Here is a 22,629-nt window from a genome sequence, read left to right on the forward strand (position 1 = left end):
ACTTCACAATATATAGATTAAAATGACCTTTTCCTTTGTTGTTTTCACACTTTACAATATAAGAATTCAAATGATCCTTTCCCTTTTAACCCCACATTTGGATGTAGAGAGTTAAATGCCACTTTTTTAATAGACTGCTTACGATATCACCATGTAGGTCCTAGCAATGCAACTATCAAAATATCAAATGCCCTACAACCTAAAACAATTAGTCGATGACCTTTTGCATGAAACATTTAATGCAGACTTTTTGCTTCTTAGTCTATATAGACTTCTAAAACAATTAGTAAATGACCTTTTGTTTGAAAAATTTAACACATGACTTTCTTCTTCTTAATCTATATAGACTTTAATGATCTACTAAGCCTGCCACAACAACCACCAACATTACTAGCTTCCAACTAGGTAGGATCTATAGAAGTACCAACCATTCACTAAGGGTTTCTCCAGTTGACATAATGCCTGAAGAAATATAAAACACAATTTTAGCATCACTTTTTTATCCTTGCAAATTTCTCAACAATGCTCAAATTTAACAACTGTCATGAAAAATATCTATTCAACTTGAAATTAAAACTGCTTTACCAAAATGTATTCTAAGAAAGAATAGACAAATGGAGAAAAATAAGCCTCAAATAACATACTAATTAAAAATTTGTCAATTGAATGCCTAGCGTAATCTACATGAAACGAAAGAAAGGAAGCACAACCTCTGCTAAGGATATACCAAATGTGGCATAAAAGTAGATAAAAGTGAGGGAATTTTTAAAACAAGATGTGTTAAAGCCTCATACCTACAATAAGTTAAAAAGGTCACAATATTCCAATAGTAAAAGTAGGCAAAAAGTTAGGATATTATCTTATTATTGTAGCATCTCAGATAGGTGCCCAAAAAAATTAAGGGTCGAGGCAAAATATCCATCCTAAATGAATAAAAGCATGCATTTGCTATAGTATCAAATCAATGGCATTTGACTACAGTAAAAGTTGGCATTGACATAAAATCACCACATAACATGCATATGATAAAAATTGAGAAAATTATAACATGTAGAGATAAATAAACTCAAGAAAAAGTCATATCGTATAGAGAAATAATTAAAGGTGAGGGAATTGGCGAGTATTGTGATTTACAAGCATGTCGAAAAATAATATGGTTAAATCATACACTACATTTTAAGAGAATGGATCGATCCTACAATGGTCCAAGTATTTGTAAGCAAAAGAAAACTGTTTTTATTGACATTATTTTGGTTAATGATATCAAATTTCAGCAATCAATAGCGTGTTCTTACACTTTCTGGATTAGACTATCTAATAGTTTTTTTCATCAACGTTTCAAATTACACTCCATGATCCATCATCGAGATACTAGAAAGCTAAGAGTGTGATCCATTATTTTGGTTGGAAGGATTCAAGACATTGGATGTATTTAAAGTACAAATTATAAACTAAATGAATGCAAAGTAATGTACAAACACCAAGGACCACAAAATCAACAACAACATCTTGCAAGGCATCATCCTCAAAAAATTACTCATATTTTTGGTCATTTTCTTACATATGAATTTCTCCACATTGGTCACAACAGGGAGTTCTACGAGTGATAAATCAATAACTAAAGATTCATATTCAAAATCTTGAGGATAGACAAAGCACTTGCCATGGTAAACTCCTCCTTTTCTTTTACATTCTTTTATTGCTAGACTTTTCCTTAAGATTTATCAATGTCGTTGAGGATTTATGCAACTCCCCAAAAGATTTACCTAGAAGCCTATTAGACTCCATCCACAACTAGGTAATTCTTTGATTTGATTTCTTTTACCTTTTCTCTTCCTTTTGAAACTACCAAAACCTTAGAGACCATCCTTAAAAAAAATCATCCTCATGTGTCATATCTTTGATTTGCCCCTTTCCTTCACTCTTTGTTTCATGGATATTTTCCTATGATTGACAAAGAAGGTTCCAACTGCTTTTCTTTCTCTAAAAGAAGGTACCTTCAACTCAAGCTCATCCACGACCACACTCGCAACTCAAGTCCATAAAGAAACAAATAACTATACATTAAGATGGAATAGAAAATTAAAAATATTTGAAAACATTTAGAAAGCAACCCATCAAATACCCTAATGCTTCCACTCACTCCACTACAAAATAAAGAAAAGGCATTCTTTTCAAGGCCATCCATTATGTATCTGTGAAGTGAAATAAGTAATAGTCTTAGAAGAATATCCTTTGGCAACATTTTAAGTAGCCATAAATATTTATAACAAAAGTGTCTATGAGGCAAGGAGTGTTTGAATTCAAGCAGTTATTGGTGACATTTATCCATCTGTTACCTTCTTCACTTCCATGTGTTACGAAAGGTTCAATTTTCAGGGAAAACATCAAAATAAATTAACATAGTTTTTATGTATACGTATCAAGATACCATTGTAGATGTGTCTCAGAATAATAAAAGTGTCTTGGAGTTGAATCTGTGCATTTGCATTGTTCAATAATTGAGTTCGTGTAGTCAACATCAATTCATTCAATATTTAAGAATTTTTTTTTCAATAATTACTACTTTTTGGTAAGATAGAGAGAAAAATTATTAGACTATTTGATCATTAAAGGGTATGATGTTTAAGTAGGGTCTAGAGAGATGGAATATCTTGTACACAAAACATCTCAACATAAAAAATTATGTTTGTATCATGATTGACATAGTAACATGAAATGGCTAAATAAAATAATATATTACTATTGAGGTCTTAATTTGATAAAATAAAATAAAATAAAATAAATATTATTTGATATGTATATTCATATACATGCACACACGCATGCACACAAACACACACATATATAAAAATATGTTTACACACGTGTATATATGTGTATACATTCTTTTAACATTAACATGTAGGCATACATATTATCTATTAAATACATAAATATCAATTATAGGTACGCATATTTATTTTTTATTATTAACTTATATGTATGATTGAATATTTTAATATTCTCCCTTGCTTTTTTTCCTTTGTCTTAGTTCTCATGTCTTCCCCTTTCCTTCTCCCCACTCCTCCCCAACTCTATTTAGAGGGTTCTAGTTTGTAATTTCACTTATTTGCTTCTCTATCTCTATATCATGATGATGAATCATAGAGTATGATTTGAAAAGTGTCACGTACTGATCTTTCGCTTTCATAGTTATGACATTATATTATATGGACAAATTGGTTTAGACCTTTGATGGTATCATGGGTTGATCTATGTGTGATGTTATGGATGATAGATGTATTTGATTTTGATGCATATTTTAGATTATATGATGATATAATGCACATGTATTGCTTCATATTTTGGTTTATGGATTAACCATACTGATGTGAAATTGAGTGTGAATGGATGCAAGTACAATGTCAAAGGCAAAAAGATGGCCAAGGTAGGGGTGTTTAACCAATGGCATCTATGAATTTGAAGGAATCTTGCACACACCACATAGTTTTATTCATATCAAGCATGGTTGTGACTGTATATTTTGTGTTTGATTGAAAATTGGAAAAAATAATTGGTCTTTATGCATTTAAATATTTTTTTGATTAAAGAAAATCAGGTTTTAAGGGACTAGAAACCTGCTTACATAACGAGAAGAAAAGCATGAAATAAACTAGAGAGAATAGGACATAGAAAGGAAAGTTGCAAAAGATCAGCAGAGAAAACAACAGCTAAGGAAAAGGACAGCAAAAAGCCAGCGAGAGACTGGCAACCAAAGACCAATATTATATTTCGAATAAAAACTTTATAGACTCTTCTGCATCCTTAACCAGTCTCAGCAGGTTCTCTCAGGTCTTTGTTATCCTGCTTCTGATGGGTATCTTTAGTCTTCATCTCTAGATCGCTGGTAGTCTGCCTTATTCTTCGTCTGGAAGGTTGAGGAGCAGAGCTCGTGGTCGGCACATCGTCAATGATCACCATCTCTTTGTTCTATTGGTTCTTCTCCAGACAATCAACCAGGGCATTCATATTTTCAGACGAGACCTTCAAAACCTCAAGGCTATGTTTCATAAATTTCTTCAAGGCCTTCTCGATTTTAGTAATCCAGTTGATAATATTTCATTATCAACCTCTCCCTTATCTTTGATGGTTCTGATCACATCTTCAAGATGATTCAAGTCTCCCTTAATCATTTCTTTTTTTGGCCAATCCTGCATTTCTTTTTTGTCACCTGCCTCACTAGTGTCCACCTCCGCATCCTGTTTACCTGTATTGGTATACTTAATCAAATTCTGAATCTTATAATCCAAATCTCTTTGTTTATTCTGAATACTGGAGATATTTTCAATTAGTCCAGAGTGTTATTTCTGGTAGCGTTCAAAATGGAATTCGTCGTTTCCATATCCTGAGCAAAGCTCATAGACCTAGGGTTAACTTCCTCCGTAGTATGTTGAGCTTCATTCCTACTATCTGAGACAATAGGGTTTGAATCTGGCTCTTCAACATACTCTTTTCTCTGCACCTTCTCCTCCTCTCCCACAACCTCTTTCTTCTCACTCCCCGCTTCATCATCAACCGCCTTCCCCTGTTCCTCCTCTGAACCAGCATTCACATTCGTGTCATCTTTATCTCCATCACCAACCCTCCCTTTCTTATGAAGTGGAATGTTAGACGAATCTTCGTCAGACTCAGTATCATCATGACTATCTGAAATGTGGGCATTTGCCACCAAAGGATCTTCCCTATTAACCCTAGCTTTATTCTTCAAATGCTCATAAATAAGCAGAATGAGACCTTGGTGAGCTATGGGATAGGATTTGGGTTTTTTGGCATGGTCGGCCAAGCTTTCATTCAGGGAAGAAACTAAATAAAAAGGCAGAGAGATCTTAAAACCAAGGCGGAAATGGTTTAGAATAGCAAAATGATAATTATAAACCTTCGTAAACCTACCATCAACTGTTAAGTATTCTATTAAAACCCTTAACATCTTTTGCCAGAAGGATTTTACCTGATCAAGGAGATAGTAAGATACATTGTCCTTCTTGGCGAGCCGAACCCTCTCTTCATCACTTTTAGGGAAGTTCTTGAAGGCTTCCGTGGAGAACTTTCAGTCTCTATAAAATTTGGTACCTTCCTTCTGTAAACCTGTAGCCTCCACCACCAAATCTTCATCCAGCTTCCAAGTCTGCCCGAACAGAGTGACTTTGTTATTGCTCAATCCCTTGGCGAAACCATGAGACACCGATGTCTTACTACCATGCAATTTTTCCATGTAGTCTGTGAAACCATGTGTGTGCAGCCTCTGCCAAATTTTCCATTCACTTTTCCAATTATCACAGCCAGACTGCTCATTTCAATTAAGATTGCCTCCCATGTTGTAATTCAGGTCGAGGCCTTCAACAGAGCACAAGATACTCAAATATTGAACATCGGGACTTAAGCTCAGACTCTGGAAATTGTTGGGCTCGAAAAATAGGGTAATATCCTTGTTTTTGAAAAGGTCTTTAATAACATTCACAATGAACCAACACTTAAAATGATTAGCCTCGTCACACCAATTATCATAATCACAATGCCTAAAAATGGTCATCAACTGACACTTCACATAACTCCAATATCTATCTTTGATATCTAGACCTAGAAAAGTAATGATAAACTTAACTTGTGCCATGGACTTGATCAAATAATAATTGTGCCTGGATATCCTTCTTACAAAAGACTTCTCTGATATATTTAGTGTCCTCCTCTAAATAAACCCCCTAATTATCTAATAAGTCAGCAACCTTGTTACCTTCCCTTAGAGTATGGGAAATGAAAACACTATCGTAGGCATCTTATAATTTTTTGGCACTCTCAATGATATTGTAAATGTTCCAAGAGGGGGAACTAGTGCCTTTGATAGCCTGAATAATATTGAGAGAGTCCCCTTCCAGCCATATTTTTTTAAAGTTAAAACTTCGAGCAAGCTGGAGACATTTTAACATTGCCTGAGTTTCAGCAACATGATTGTTTTGAACTCCAAAGAGAGAGGCAATTGCAGCAATACAAATACCATGAGTATTTATGATGACTCCTCCCCCTCCTGACTTCCCAGGATTGCCTTTGGCTGCACCATCAAAATTTACCTTAACCCAATCATGAAAGGGAAATCTCCAAACAACATTTTCTCTCCTACTCTTAATGTCAGATTTGCAAATCTTGTGAATCAAATTCCATTTGGTGAGGATACTTTTCTCATTATCATTCATATTAAGATAACTCCACTGCTTCTTGTTTCTGTGAAGAGTGTTTATGTTTTCTTTAATTGCCTTGCAGATCTATTCAAAAACCACCTGAGATGTACACTTAGCCTCCCTAAAAATTATATTATTTCTCTCCTTCCAGATGTACCAACAGGTCATAGGAAGGACAAAGGACCAGAGGGTCTTGATGAGAAGGAATTTGGTGGGGAAGATCTGTTGCCAAATGACTTCCTTGAGACTGTTATGTATAACCCATTGAACTTTCCATTGCATCGAAAATTTACTCCAGATTTCCTAGGTAAAGGAGCAATGGATAAACAAATGATCCACAGATTCTGCCTCTTTCTGACATAACTCACACCTATTAGGAAACCTGAAACCTCTACGAGCCAAGTTATCAATGGTGAGAATCTTGTTGTGAGCTACAAGCCAAAAAAACATGTTAACTTTAGGAATGAGGAATCTATTCCAGATTTTAGTCCATATTGGGTTGCTGACCCGAGTAATAGTTTTTTTTATAAGAAGAGGCGACAGTGAAGTTACCCCTGGGATTGCTCTTCCAAAGAAACACATCATCAAAGTCTTTACTAACAGAAAAGGACAACAGATCCTGTTGGAGCAGCAAAAAACCAACAAAAATAGCATCAAGCCTCACCCATTTATTCTCCTTTCAGTAATTACAAACCATAGACCCATACTTTCTTTTGCAATCATCAATGAATTGGTTGCAATCTTGATTAAAGAGAGGTTCATCTTTAATCCAAACATCCTCCCAAAACCTGATTTTGTTACCTTTGACAAGGACCCATCCAGCTCCAGCTTTAGCAACTTTTATCGACTTGATTATACTATTCCATATGAAAGACCCAGTAGGGATATCTTCAGAGTAGAGAAGAGAATGAAGTGGCTGGTTATGAATATATTTATCAAACCACACCTAACTACAATCTTTCTTAATGCCATAAGCCCTCCATATCTGTTTAGCAAGCAAGGCTTTGTTAAAAGTTTTAAGAACTTTAATACCTAAACCCCCCTTGCACTTAGGATTACAAACTTTGTCCCAGGCAACCAAGGCTATCCTTTTCTTGTCTTCTACCCCTGACCAAAGAAATATTTTCTGAATCCTCTCTAAAGCTTCAACAAATTTAGTCGGTATACTAAACAAGCTAAGAGCATAGACAAGAAGATTTTGAAGAGTAGCTTGAAGAAGCTGAAGCTTACCAGCTTGAGATAGCATAGATCCTTTCCAGCCTGCCAATTTCTTGTTGAGTTTGTCAATTAACAAGTTCCAGAAGGAGTTTGGGGGAACCAAACCCATAGGGAGACCCAAATAAGTAGAGGGGAGCATCTCCACCTTACAACCGATGATTTTAGCAATTATCTATTGCCTCATAATAGGGGTATTTATGAAATAAATAGCAGACTTCTCCCAATTAACTTGTTGACCAGTAACCAAAGAATAAGAACTGAGAGCACCTTTGAAAGCAACAGCCTCACCAACAGAAGAATATCCCATTAAAATTGCGTCATCAACAAACTGTTGGTGAGTACAGGACACATTAGCAGAGGAGGGTTGTAATCCTTTGATGATTTTATTCACTTTCAATTTTTGAATCAGTCTGCTCATACTCTCCGCCAAGATTGTAAAAAGAATAGGAGAAATAGGGTCTCCTTGCTTGAGTCCCCTAGAAGATTTAAAAAATCTAAACAAAGACCCATTAATAAGAATAGAAAAATTTGGGGTAGATATCAGTTCTCTTGTAACTTTAATTACCTTCTCATCAAATCCAAAGGCTTCCATAACCCTGAAAAGAACCCGCCATTCCACTCTATCACAGGCTTTTGCCAGATCCAATTTTATCAAGAACCCTTCTTTGTTAGCAGCATTAAGAGAATAGATATTCTCATGCACAAGAATAATAGAATCCAAAATCTGCCTACGAGGGACAAATCCTTTTTGCTCCTCAGAGATGACAAAGGGGAGAACAACGAATAGTCTGGAAGTCATGACTTTTGAAATGATCTTGTAAAAGGAATTACAAAGACTTATTGGCCTAAACTTTCCCATAGAGTCAACCCCATCCACCTTAGGAATTAGAGAAATAAAAGTAGAATTGATTTCCTTAAGGATTCTTCTGGACCCAAAGAATTCTTTGACAGCATTGACTGTATCTTTCCCAACAATATGCCAATATTCCTGAAAGAAAGTTATGGGAAAACCATCGGGCCCAGAGCCTTATCCCCTTGAAAAGAAAAAATAGCTTTTTTAATTTCATTAGCAGTAGGGATAGCAGATAATGTCTTATTCTGGTAAGGTTCAATAATCTTGGGAATGTTATCAACCAGGTCTTGTTTCTTAGCAATGTCAATATCCTTACTACCAGTGAGGAGGTTAGAGAAGAACCTAACAATGTCATTATCTTTAAGAAGGATTTTGTCATAAGCAATTAATCTAGATATTTTGTTGGCAGCTTTATGTTTCATAGAAGTCATGTGAAAGAATTTAGTGTTTCTATCCCCAGCTTCCAACCAAATAGCCCTAGATCTTTGTCCCTAGTAGATTTCTTCCCTGGATATAGTGTTGTGAAGTTTGGCTAGAATCTCATCTTCCTTAGCCTTGGGAAACCTATTATAACCATCTTTCTGAATATAGTTTTGAATATGTTCTAATTCCTCCTTCAGCTTTTTTTTTATTCAAAAATATCTCCAAAAACCTTCTTATTTTAGATCTTGATGTTATCTTTGATATTTCTTAGTTTTTTAGCAACTTTGTACATGGTAGATCCATCCACATTAATATTCCACCAATTGGCAATGGAATTTTCCAAAGAGGGGTGTGAAATCCACATTTTCTCAAACCGGAAAGGAAAGCATCGATTACTCTTAATAGACTCAGCAACAAAAGAAATGGGATAATGATCCGAACCAATTCTATTAATAACAGACAAAGAACATCTATACTTAAGGATCCAGTCACGAGTGATAAGGGATCTATCAAGCCTTACCTGAATGAGGTCTCCTCCATCCCTTCGATTAGACCAAGTGTACGAAGCTTCAGTAAGATCAACATCAATCAAGGCATTGGCATTGATGAAGTCCATCAGGCCAGTCCTGTTATCCAGTTGAGCTTGAGTTCCTCCAAATTTGTCAATTCCTTGCAACAAGGTATTGAAATCTCCCATCAATAGCTAGCTATCCTGAGAGAAAAACCTCTTTTCTGTTGGATTTTATCCCAAAATTTACTCCTAGCAGCTTTAGAATAACTGTTGGTAACCACCCATTCCTTTCTTTCATAAATACTTTTTACTTTCATAGAGATAATATTACCATCTTCATCAATCAGATCTCCATCAATACTTTTCTTGTTCCAGAATATAGCCACCCCACCTGATGCCCCATTCGAGCTACTACCACAAACTCCTCCCTGTTTGAAGAATTTTAAATTTTCAACTTTTTCCTTACTCATTTTGGTTTCCTAAACCAGGATGATATCCGGCTTATGATCTCTAATAAGATTCTGTAAAACATCCTATTACCTTCATTTGGAAACCTCGGAGTAGGATTCCTGAATGGTTCGCTGCCTTCCATTAGCTATGTTTTGTTTTCTCTCCTGGTCCCTATGCTACTTCATGGTTTTACGTCCCTGCGGGGATTTGGAAAGACCAATATCCGCCTTAGATCTGGTCCTAGTTTTAACCCCATTAGAGCAGTCTGCCTTCTTATTTTTCTTTTTTCCCACCCCTATTATCTCTTCATCATCTTCATCTTTATGAGCAGATTGCTTATTATTCCATGGTTCTCCAACTCTCTAAGAGGATGTGGGCGACTCAGTTCCAACACTCTGAAATAGAGAGTTAAGGTTAACCTGAGGCCATCTGAACTTGTTCTTTTTTTTAACAATAACTTCTGGACCTTCAAAGTCATTTGGACAAGCTTTATTACTTTTCATTTCTAAAACTTGTAGGGCCTCATATTGGGATTCATTAATGTTATCAATCTCACCCTCTTCAATAATTTCTTCTATGGTTACATTCTCTTCCTCCCAAGTCTGTAAAACTTCAAATCCATTGACTATTTTGATCTCAAATCCATTATCTTCAATCTTTTTATCTTCCTTCTGAAGAGTAACCTTGAAAGGACTAGCTTTCCTATCATCTTTTGTTATATCTTTTAGGTTACTAGGAAGTCCACTTCCTCCTTCCGCCCTACTGTCCTCCTTTTTGTTAGTCTTCTCTTTCCATATCTGTTTAACATGATTGTTAGGCTTCTGAACATTTTTGGGGTTACTTGGGAAAACCTTAGCCCAATGTCCTACTTTCTTACAAGAGAAGCACACAAAGGGGAGGGACTCAAACTCTATGGTTTGTTCCCACATCCCAAGTTTGGAGTTTATTTCAATAGAGCTAGGAAGATCCTTATTCTGAGAAATATTGACACAAATCCTTGCATACACCAATCTCTTTCATGTTGTTGTCATAGGATCTATAACTACAAGCTCCCTGAAAGAGTTACCAATACCTGAGAAAACATCCTCCAACCAAAATTCAAACAGTAAACTAGGCAACCTCACCCAGATCGGAGCAGATTCAAAAAAAGAGTCATTGAGTTCCATATTTGGAGACCATTTCCTTAAGGATAATGAAGATTTCCCAAACATCCATGGTCCTCCACTCAAGGTCATTTCCAAATCTTCCCCACAAGAGAAGGAGAAAACAAAAAAACCCCTTGACAGAGCAGAAACATCAACCTGTCCTTTCAACCTCCATTTTTTCTTAACAAAAGACCTAACATCCTCAATATTGGGTCTTGGTCCAACAAATTTTCCCACTAGAGAGAAATCCATTAGAGATATACTATGATCTATAACCACATTTGGTATTGCAATAGAAAATTTGCCTATTTTTCTATCAGAAATGTCTTCCACAAAGGGGAAGGACGATTTACTAGTGGGTTTGTTTGCAAAAAGATAGTTCCAGGCTTTGAGAGCCTTCACCTCCGTTGTCTTTTCTAAGTCAACGTTAAAGATCTCGAGACCCAATTTTGAAGAATCTTCATTATTTTTACGGTTAGGAGGAGGGTCCCGATGCTGTGGGTCCCCATCCTATCGACCATCCTCATCATCCACCGTAGATCCCACTGGTTGTCCTTGAGCTGCAGAACCAGAGGAACCAGCCGCGTTGTTCTCTCCATTCGCGGAATTCAAATTTCCCTCTAGCTGCGTTGTTCCCTCCATTTCTTTGATAAAAACTTTCCCATTTAAATATTTTAATTTGGTTTTTGAAAATGAATATTGTGAAACGCTATTAAGAATATAAGTCTTCTTATTTGATAAGGAATTTGCTTTAGAATAATGAAAGCTATTATTAAATTATTCACTAATAAAAAATTAAATGCTTGAATTAAAATGTGTTATTTCATTATTGTTTATAAATTAAATAAATAATATTAATTTTTATTAAAATATAGATTTCTATTAAAATATAGATTTCTATTAAAATATTTTATTTAATTATTTAATTAAAATAAAATTTAGAGAAATAATATTTTAATTATTATTATATTTACAAAAGCTAAACTTAATTCTTTTTATAGGAATATATTTTGAAGTATAAACTAAATATTTCTAAAATAGAAATCTACTTAACTCCACTTAAATTTTCTTTTTAAATAAAATAAACTAAAAGTGATTAAGCAGGTTTGTATTGATTTCGGTCTTCCTAAAGACTGTGATGCTGATTCTCATAGATTTCTGTCTTTTAAATGGGCTGATGGTACTCTTTTGGCTAAAATCAAGGCTCGTAACATTTACTCTGTCTTAACTTATGAGGCTTCCATCATTAATCATGTTAACACTTTATGGTATTATGATGTACCTGTTATGCAGTGGCAAAAGACCTTCAACATGCTATGGAAAAGTCCGATCGAGCCAAAAATCAAGTGCTTTAAATGGCTTCTGATACTTAATAGACTTCCTCTCTAGATGAATTATGATAATAATGATTTATGCTCTATTTGTAAACTTCCTAAGACTGGCAGGCATATTTTCTTTGATTGCTCCATTGCTAATGAAATTTGGTTAATGTTTGGCTTTTCTATCCCTGATCTTGTGAATATTATGGAAATTATTTCTGGACACATTAAAGGATTGAAAAAGGATGCTGATATCTTTTGGTTTATTTTATCTGCCAATATTCTTTGGTATATTTGGAAAATTAGGAATGCGGATAGGTTTGAAGGCCAAGCCAGGGCCCTTACTAAGTCTTTTCGAAGACTCACATTCTTCAAAATTGTCGTGCAGGTTGCCTCTACTATGAACGTTGAAAGGCACAAGTTCTTGAGGTTCCTCAAGGATGGTCACGCCACCATGTTCATCAATGTGATGAAGGATGGTTATGAGTGGAGACGCAATGAGGACAACCTATCCTCCTTTGAGGAGGTTCTCAAGAAGCTAAACAATGAAATTAAAGATAACAGGGAGCCCTCCTACGCCCAAGTTGAGATGCTGGCACAGATTCAGAGCCAGAAGACCATTGTTTGGATGGAAGGACCTCAGGGATGGGCGACATGGGTTGAACCCCATGACGACATCCTCTCTTGATGCTTTTGTTGACTTCTCATGATGCAGTTAGTTTGTTAGTACTCTTTTGTGCGGATTACGCACCCTGTTGATTACCTGGTTTTTTTGTTGTCCCGTGGTGGTGACAGCTATGTTTTGCTGAGGCCTGGCCTCCTTGTTCTGGATTCTCTCGATTTTTAATATTAAAAAAAAAGTTATTAGATTTTTAAATAAAATATACTTTAGTTAAAGTTTCTATTTGAATAAAAATAGTACTTTATGTTTATATAATAAAAACTTCCCAATTCATAAGGAATTCGTTTCATTTTTTTTAGAATTCTATGTTTACTTTAATAATAAAATAGAACAAGTGCCACTTAGTGATGACTACTTGACGTCATAATATAATAAAAATATTTATTCTAATTTTTAATTATTCTAATTTTGAATTGTAATAAAAATATTTGTTTTAATTTTTAATTATTATAATTTGAAATCATTGTTATTTTAAAATTATATTAATATAAATATATTTATGTAATATTAACTATATCTCTAATGTTTCTTGGCTCACAAGATGCCCCTTTGGAGCTGTTTGAAATCTCCATTCGCTGGGGCTAGTGTTTCTTTCTCACTGCCGAGTCGCAGATTCAGAAGAAACATTTGATGCCCTTTGGAGCTGTTTGAAATCTCCGTTGGCTGGGGCTAGTGTTTCTTTCTCACTGCCCAGTCGCAGATTCAGAAGAAACATTTGATGCCCTTTGGAGCTGTTTGAAATCTCCATTGGCTGGGGCTAGTGTTTCTTTCTCACTGCCCAGTTGCAGATTCAGAAGAAACATTTGATGCCCTTTGGAGCTGTTTGAAATCTCCATTGGCTGGGGCTAGTGTTTCTTTCTCACTGCCGAGTCGCAGATTCAGATTTGATGCCCTTTGGAGCTGTTTGAAATCTCCATTGGCTGGGGCTAGTGTTTCTTTCTCACTGCCCAGTCGCAGATTCAGAAGAAACATTTGATGCCCTTTGGAGCTGTTTGAAATCTCCATTGGCTGGGGCTAGTGTTTCTTTCTCACTGCCCAGTCGCAGATTCAGAAGAAACATTTGATAACGTAGATAGCAATCCGCTTGAACCAGGGAAGTATGAAGTTCTTGCTTATGAGATTGATTATGATAAAATGGAATGAAAAGCAAAGATAATGATTCTTCGATTCTAAAATTGATTATTCCTTGCTCTCCAGTCAAGCCCTTACCCCTATGGCGGCCACTTCCAGTAGTAACCCATCGTCGGGATAGTTACGATGGGCCGGCTATCGTTTGTCACTGGAAGCAACTCTGGCGACCGCCTCTTAGTATGTTAGGAAGCATCATAGGTGTTCATCAGTGTTATGAAAGCAAGCATATAGTAGAGGCAAATTAAACCTATCAACAAAATGCCCCAAGGAAAAATTTGGCTTTCCCTCTCGCCAAAATTGTTCTATTTCGGCATGGAAATAGGTTTCCAAATGTGCTTCAAAAACCGTTGTTGGCCTTCCTTCGAGCGATGATTATCTTGTGTCGCGAATTCAGCGTAGTGATTTCCCCGGTTTTGAAGATGGGGAGCCTTTGCTGTGTTGTGGATCCGCCATGTGTTGGGTGCGGCCATGCCAGGGAGCCAGCTTCTGGGGACGGTAGTGCACCAAGTTTTAAGATGGCTTTAGCTCAGGGGTGTGGATTTAAAGTCCTACGGGAATATGCATGTCTTATCGGGACGGGGGGATTTTTCAGAAGAGGACTCCAGGCTTATCTGGCTTCCTGGCAAAAAGGAAGAGGGTGTTGATATCAACGATCTGATTGTGTAAGGAGTGAGTGTTTTTGTATTTGTATATTGCCATGCTGATAATAGTCTAAGCTATGGATTATGCACACTTATTTAATAGAGATCTTTGATGAGAACACTTACTTTTTCAATGCGTACCCTGCACACATATCTATTTTTTAAATAAAAATAATAATAATAATTTTTGAATTATATCTAACTTCTGTTATGCTGCAAAAGCCCATTATCTAATTGTTCCATTTACCACCACCTCTAAAACACTACAGGTTAAAAATGATAAAATCAGTTCACACGAGCATGTTGCTAAAACCGTGGAAATGAATAGGGAAACATGCCCATATTTTCCTCCTTGCTAATTGCGTTCTTTCTTGTAAATTAAAAATACTAGAGTTTATCTTTAAAAATTCACCCTTATCTCCTTAAAAAGTGGGTAGTCCTAGTAAATCCATGCCACCATAATTACCATGATTAGAGGAAATGATATTTTAAATGTTTTGTAAATGCCACGTCTAAAGTAATTTCAAGTAATCTTAAAAGGAAAAGTTAAAAAAAACATAGTAAGGAAATAAAGAAAGATTAGTTTTAAAACCTCAAGGTGAGGAGGTTAGGTGGGTCCCATTTAAAGCTTCCATTGAAAATAATGGAATAAACAAATTAAATAAGAATAAAGGATTAGTATTTATTGGTAGGAATTTAGTATATTTAGCAAATATAGTTAATTTTTAAAATATTATATTATAACAAGTGCCACATAGTATAGTTTTAATAATAATTATGATTTAATTTATTAATTGGAAAAATTTAAAAATTAAATTAATAAGGAAAAAGAATAAGTAACTCTTGAAATCAAATGTCTTCGGAAACCTATATTTTTTAATTTTTTAAAAAGAATAAGTGATATATTTTTATATTTAATTTTTTCTAAAATAGTAATATAATAATAATAATAATAATTTTATACTAATTTTAAAATATTATAATTTTAATTATTATGGTATTTTTTTTATTATTATATTATCTTACATAATGTATTTTTGTTATTATTTTGAAATAATTTATAATTTAAATTTTAAAAAAAGTATTATAATTCTATATAATATTTTTTTAAGGAATGATAAAATGTTTTAGATCCATGTGATAAAATTAAAAAATATTTTATTCACCTTTTTATTTATTAAATATTTATCTTATTTTAGTTTTGAATTTTTAAAATTATTTAAGACTTTTATTATAGATGTTTCATTTGCTAAAGAGTTAGTTTAAGTAAATAATTTTTTTTACGACAATAAAATAAATTAATAGTAATTTTTGAGTAAACAATGTAAATAAATTAAAATTATTTTTCAAAAATTGTAAAGTAAAAAAAACAAATATTATGCTACTACTTCTGAGAAATCTATTATAAATAATTTTTTTTAATAACTATTTAAGTATAACAAAAAAAAATTTCATTACAAGAGTATTGCCTAACGACAAGTACTAATAAGGATTCACGTGGAATTAATTTTTGTTTAGCTCTTTAATTGAAGTATTTATAAAAATATATGTAATATTATTAATGTGTATCAATGATTTAGGAATATTGGCAAATAATATGGAATTATATAAATATTTTTGTTTTATTGTTTTATTCTAAGAAAATCTTGAATAAAATTTAAAAGAGACTCATTAGGAGTATTATATATATATATAGTTGTTAAGTAACCTTGTATGAGCCTTTTATTAGAAATGTTTGTACTTAGAACCCATATTATATTATTTGAATGTAGAGGAAATAATGTTGATCTTTAGGATAGATTTTAAAAAAGAATGAATCATCGTAGAGCGTACTACCCATATCTTAGATGATTATTCTATATACTCTAGAATATTCAAAAGTAATAATCAAGAGATGTTTAACAAGTAGACTATCTTATGTGGAGCCTCCTAATTTGGATAAATACTTACCTTGAATCCATGTAAGTAGGATGGCTTGTAAAGGAAAAAGTCTTTAAGAATTAAATTGAATTAGACTTTGTGATCTTAATGAATCAACAACTATAATTGGAGTTATTTTCTAACCTTGACAAGTACATAACTGGAATTACTTTGACTAGTAAAATTGCATGCTTGAGAAAGTTCATGCAAGCATAAGAGTTCTTTTATTGACCCGTAGATAAGCTTAGTCTAGTGCACTTGAATTCACTTATGTGATCTTGTTTGTTTTTGTATGCTCTTTTATTCTCTTTGGCATTGTTGATGGTTCTTATACATTGTGTATGCCTATGTATGTGCAAGCTCTTGTAATCTCTATATGGTTTTGTATATATTTATGTTCTCTCATTTGCTATTGTATACACTTAAGCATTCTTATAGCTTTTCGGTGCTCATGTATGTTTGTTTGAACCTTTAAATCCATGGTTGTGTGTTCTTTGTTTGTCATTGGATGGGTGTCGAATATGGAACAACAAGGGAGGGTAAACTTTGACACCTAGTTTACCTGCCAGTAGTTGGAAAAACCTTTGGCAAAAACATTTTAAATCATTTAAAATAATGATTTCCTCTCACCTCCTACCATATCACGATTATAGGAACTGCATAGTCATAGGTGATATGTAGTTAGATGTATTTATGTTGCGTCAGATTCCATCCCTTGCCAGTTTGAGTTGCTAGTCTTCTTCGTGCAGGGTTGACAGTTCTTCATGTCAAGAAGAACTCCAGGGAAGCGTAAAAGCTTCACGGTTGGGTGGTAAAGTGTTCTGATAGTATTCTCACCCGTGGGTTAAGCATGGGAGATATATGTTGGGAGTCCTTGTCAAGATGATATTCGGCTTTGTATTTTTTTATTCATTTTTAATCGACCTTATGGTCTCTTATAATTAAAATAATTTTCATACTTTGGTAAATCTCTTGGCTCGTGTAATTTATATATTGTGTCAAGTTGCATTAAACAATGTGTCAAGTTATAACATTATGTAACTACTTTTGTATTTTGAGATTATTGGATTTATTGATAAAGTGTTCTTCTTGATTATGTGAGTAAATTTGTGAAAATTTGTTGTAATTATGTAATTTAATATTTTAATAATATAGAGGTCTCTACAATGTGCACATTTACCCTGCAACAAAAGGTTTTTTCACTGTGGTTTTTGAAAATCCCCAAGACAGAAACAAGGTTTTGTGTGAATATTTTTGGAGTTGGGAAGATAAGTTCCCCTTGATGTTGAAGCCCTGACATCCATCTTTTTGTCCAACTACTGAGATTTTTTACAAGATTCTGATATGGGCGAGGCTTCCTAATCTCCCCTTATATGTCTTTGGTTTGATTCTTGTTTTGAGGTCGTAGGAAACTCGTTGGAAAGTTTCTTGATGGTAGATGAAGGATCTTCCAATCTCTTTCACTCTACATTTGCATTTATTTTGGTGGAAATGGATGTCTTTGATGGACTTCCTATAGAAATATCAATTAAATCTTCAAAAGGTTGTTGGGTACAACCATTGGACTATGAAGGGATCCCTTTTAGGTGTAGAAGATGTTTCCAAATAGGGCATATGGCTACACAATGTGCCAAAGATAGGATGCTCAAGTTAGCCTCTTGGTGGAAAGATGCTACTTAAGAGCTTTATACAGTGGAGAAGAAGGATGGTTTTCAAAAAAAAAAAAATCTCGAATCATTTCCATGGAGATGACTAAGAAATGTATAGATCCTCTACCTTGAGATGAGAAAGTGATAAAAGATAGGGTTGAATCTGATTCAAGTGGGTGTGATGGACAGTTGTTGTTGGGAAAGGGTGTTGTTACCCTGGAGGGAAAGGAAAAATGCAAGCCCTTGAGGTCCTAGGATATGAAGGAGACTTTGTTAATAGTGGATGGTAAGCCCCATCAGGAGGTATCCTCTACAATGGATCAGATGATTTATTCCAAGGATTGGCAGGTTGAGGTTGTCAGTCTTCAAGATGGTTGGTACACTGTGAAAAGGAAAAAAGAGAGAAACGTGAAGAATAACCCCTTTGATATGGTCCTTCGTTCACATGCAAAGGGAGGTGCTAATAGAAAAATGTAATTTCTACATTGCATGGAGGTTTTGGATCTTTTTCTATTTTATGTGATCTGTTAATGGATCCCTCTATTTTATTCACTTCGAGATGGTGGTATCCCTATTTGTTACCACCCTTGGCCAAGGCCAAGCTTTTTCCCTAGATACTCTTAATAAATTTTTTTTAATAGATTAATAACTGCAGAGGGGCATCACCCTTGTATTAATCAAAACTTGAAAAATACATAATTGGTTCAGAAAGAGTCATAGGGGGAAATAACCAGTAAGAAAACCCCCTACCATTTCTCCAACAGTAAATACAAAAAAGCCAGCCACGTTGGTCGAGATGCTAAAAAGCTAGGAGAAAACAACCAGAGGAGAAAAATGTCAGTTGAACCAAAGGCATAAACAACATATGAAATTGAACAAGGAAATCAGGATTCTTTTGTATTTGAGTCTGGGTCCTCAGTATTGAGAGCAAGAGAAACAGATGCATCCAAAATTATCAGGCAATCATTCCCGCAAGCTGCATGGGCCAATGATTCCGCTTTCTCCCAGGGGTGACGGTCATAATCTGGAATCCACTCTTCTCCACTACCAAGCCCCTAAGAGTTGCCTTCAACTATGTCACCGTTGGCTGTAATACCAAGGTCTTCTCTATCCAAAATCCCTTCCTCCTGGATACAGGTGCTTCTCTAGGTAGCCACAAAGCCGGGTAGTATACCGGCAATCTTGTAGAGGAACTCAATATTTTTGGTAATAATAAGCTAGGAGACTTCCAAGGCATTGAAGTCAAGAGAGCTTACGATCACCATTTTCCGCACCTCCAAACCATTTCTAAAACTCATATAATAATTTTGGGGAAAGGGCAATCTGAGATTGCTAGCAACATTATCCAATGTTGCATCAATTTTCTCAAGAAATCGATGCTCAAACACCATTTGGGTGAGAAGCTTCACCCTTTGCTTGCTAGTCCCCATATAGAGCATCATGGCTAGGAAGAAAGCTAGGATGTCTGCATTAGCTCTATATCTATGGTAAGCATTAAGAAATTCCTCCCTCAAAATTCTTTTAACACAGTGCAGAATCAAAGGGTGACTCGAGGAGAGAACCGATTCCAGGCGCTTATCAAAGATTTTGCCTAGGAATGCCATCTGATGACAGGTTGCCTCCAACAAAATTATTGTTTCCATTGTAAGAAGTAAAGCAAGAAATGGGAAGAGTTTGGTATGTTAAAAATAAGCAGGTCATCCATTATTTATTTCGCCAGCTCATAAAGGTTGACGAGCTCAAGGGCTTAGCTAAGCGAGCCAAATTACTTCGCACAAATAAGGTACATCTTAAGCATGCCACCTCAATCGCAATTGATTGCCTCTTTGATGTCAGCTATTGTCCGACTTTACCATATCTAAAAATAATGATGCAAATTAGATATCTTCTGACAACATCTAAACAAAAGATTGAGTTAATGACCCTGGTGGGATCATACTACCGAAACCATAAAGAATATCGGTTGGGGATAGTCAAGAGATCGGTAAGAATACATCTCCTAGTAAGAACTACCAACCGGTAGGGGCCAATGCGATCGGGGGCACAAACATCCCTTCTTAGAACAAGATCGGATGTAACACTTCAGCCATAATAATCACCATAATCAAAATGTAGATGTGCCTCCATCTGAACAGGGTGTCTGGAGAGAGAACCGAATGTAGTCGCTTATCATAAATTTGCTAGACAATCATTATAGTAGTATCAACAAAGGCACTAGAGTAACTCCGAAGAGATCCTAAACCAGAGCATACAAATTACTGGCTGGGGGGAAAGGTGCAAGAGGCCTATGTAAACAACGACAACGTCAATTGGTAAAGACTAGGTAGCTGGGACTAATACCCCTACCAATAGGAGCCAAAAAAACCACCATCAAAGGGAGACCCGTACCCGGTAAGGGTACATCCCCTAGTTTGTACTCCCAACCTATGGAGACCAAACTTCAAGGAACCAAAGCGGTTCATTCCTCTGCCAAAATAAATGCAACATTAAACCATGATAATTGCTATTATCAAGATTTACCTATGCCTGAGCCGAATGCCCAGATCAAGACCACCATTTGCAATTGCCATCTTAGATAGTTTGTTTGCATCCACATTGCCTTCTCTATAGATATGGTTGATCCAAAAATCTTCAAAGGTCTCAAGCAAACCCACCATAGGTTGAAGCAATAGGTTGAGACGCCAACTGGGAGTATGGTTATTACGAACAACATTGATAACATTTAATGAATCACCCTCCAAATGGATTCTTTTTATCCCTAACTCAACCCCCAATTGCAAACCTCTTAATGTCATTCAGAATTCAGCCTCATTGTTAGTGGCCAGACCAATGTCTTCAGAAATTTCCTTAATGCAGATACCTTCAAAATCTCTAATACAACGTCCAATACCACTATGCCCCGGATTCTCTACAGAGGCACTATCGAAGTTAATCTTATGCCACCCTGGTTCTGGGGCTTCCCACTTAACATTCAATCTTGGATTAACTGGTATCTCAGGATTACCATTATCGAAAAGAGAGGGGATGGTCAAATTTTGGAACGCAAGCTTTAACTTCCAATCTGAGTTAGTGTATAGATTCGTTTTCAGTGATTTGGACTTGGCTGCTTCATTCAGGAGCTCAACTAGGTGGTTCTCAATTTTCTCACAGAGGGCTAACTGGCCCATCTCTTTATCCTAGAAAATTCTTTGATTTCTTTCTTTCCAAACTTCCCAAATCATCAATGAGGGAAATTTAACAAATAAGTCCCCAAATAATGCTTTGAATTTTGATTTAGGCCATAGAAGAAACCAATCATCCAAACCTTTCGGAAAGGGGAATACCAAATTTAACTTACCCATAAAATGCCACCAACAGTTGCTGGAGAAATTACAGTGTAGCAAAAGGTGATCAATTGTTTCCTCTTGATTCTGACATAATACACATCTACTAGGCCCATTAATACCTAATTTAAGGAGTCTTTCATTGGTTAAGATTTTCCTTTGAAAAGCCATCCAAGCAAATGAACCTGCTTTAGGAAGAAGATGTTTGTGCCAGAATAGCCTAACCGGCCAATCCTTCTTATCTACTGTAGCTTCTTTCAATTTATAGCCAAAACATACCTTATACTTACCATTAGAAGAGCCACACCATCTAATGATGTCCTCATCTGGGGATGGATGAATAATTCAATTCTTTAGAATATCGGTAAGAAGGTCTTTCTGATTTTGGGCTAAAACCAATGGGTCCAGAGAGTTCCACACCCATTTGTCCATACCATTCTCCTTAATTGAATGACCATAATCACAAACCTTGTGACCCCAAAGCTAGAAAGTTTCTCTCATTATAGGTTGAAGAATGTGGTTATGACACAAGGCTTCATTGTCACTCCAAGAATCCAGCCAGAAGGATGCATTCCTCCCATTTCTAACATCCCAAGTGACTTGATCGCTAATGATCTCTTTGTACTCCAGAATAAAATTCCAAATGGTCGAGCCCCTAGGAGGGTTGGTAACTGTGAGAATCCTTTTAGGCTCAAGTGAGTCTAGATATTTGTGTTTAAGGATTCTTGTCCATCTCTGATTACCACCTCTACAAATTTCCCACACCAATTTTGCACCCATAGCCAAATTCATAATAGAAATCTGTCGAATGCCAACACCTCCAGCATTTTTTGGTTGGCATATTTTTCGCTAGGCAATAATTGGAAACTTCCCTTTATCATTTGATCCATTCTAAAGGAAATTTCTCATTATGGTGATTAACTCATCTTCTATGGCAACCAGTAGCTTCATGCAAGCCATGGAGAAAACCGATAAGGTAGAGAGGACTAATTTTATCATAGTAATCTTGCCTACAGATGATAACCACTTCCCTTTCCAATTTTCAAGCCTAGCTTTACATTTCTCAATAAGATGTGTCCAATAGCAAGTCTTATTGCAGCCACTAAAAAGAGGAGTTGCAAGGAATTTACCTGGAAAGTTTGCCACTCT

The sequence above is a fragment of the Cryptomeria japonica genome, chromosome 1 (genome assembly GCF_030272615.1).
Source record: "Cryptomeria japonica chromosome 1, Sugi_1.0, whole genome shotgun sequence".
Lineage (NCBI taxonomy): Eukaryota > Viridiplantae > Streptophyta > Pinopsida > Cupressales > Cupressaceae > Cryptomeria > Cryptomeria japonica.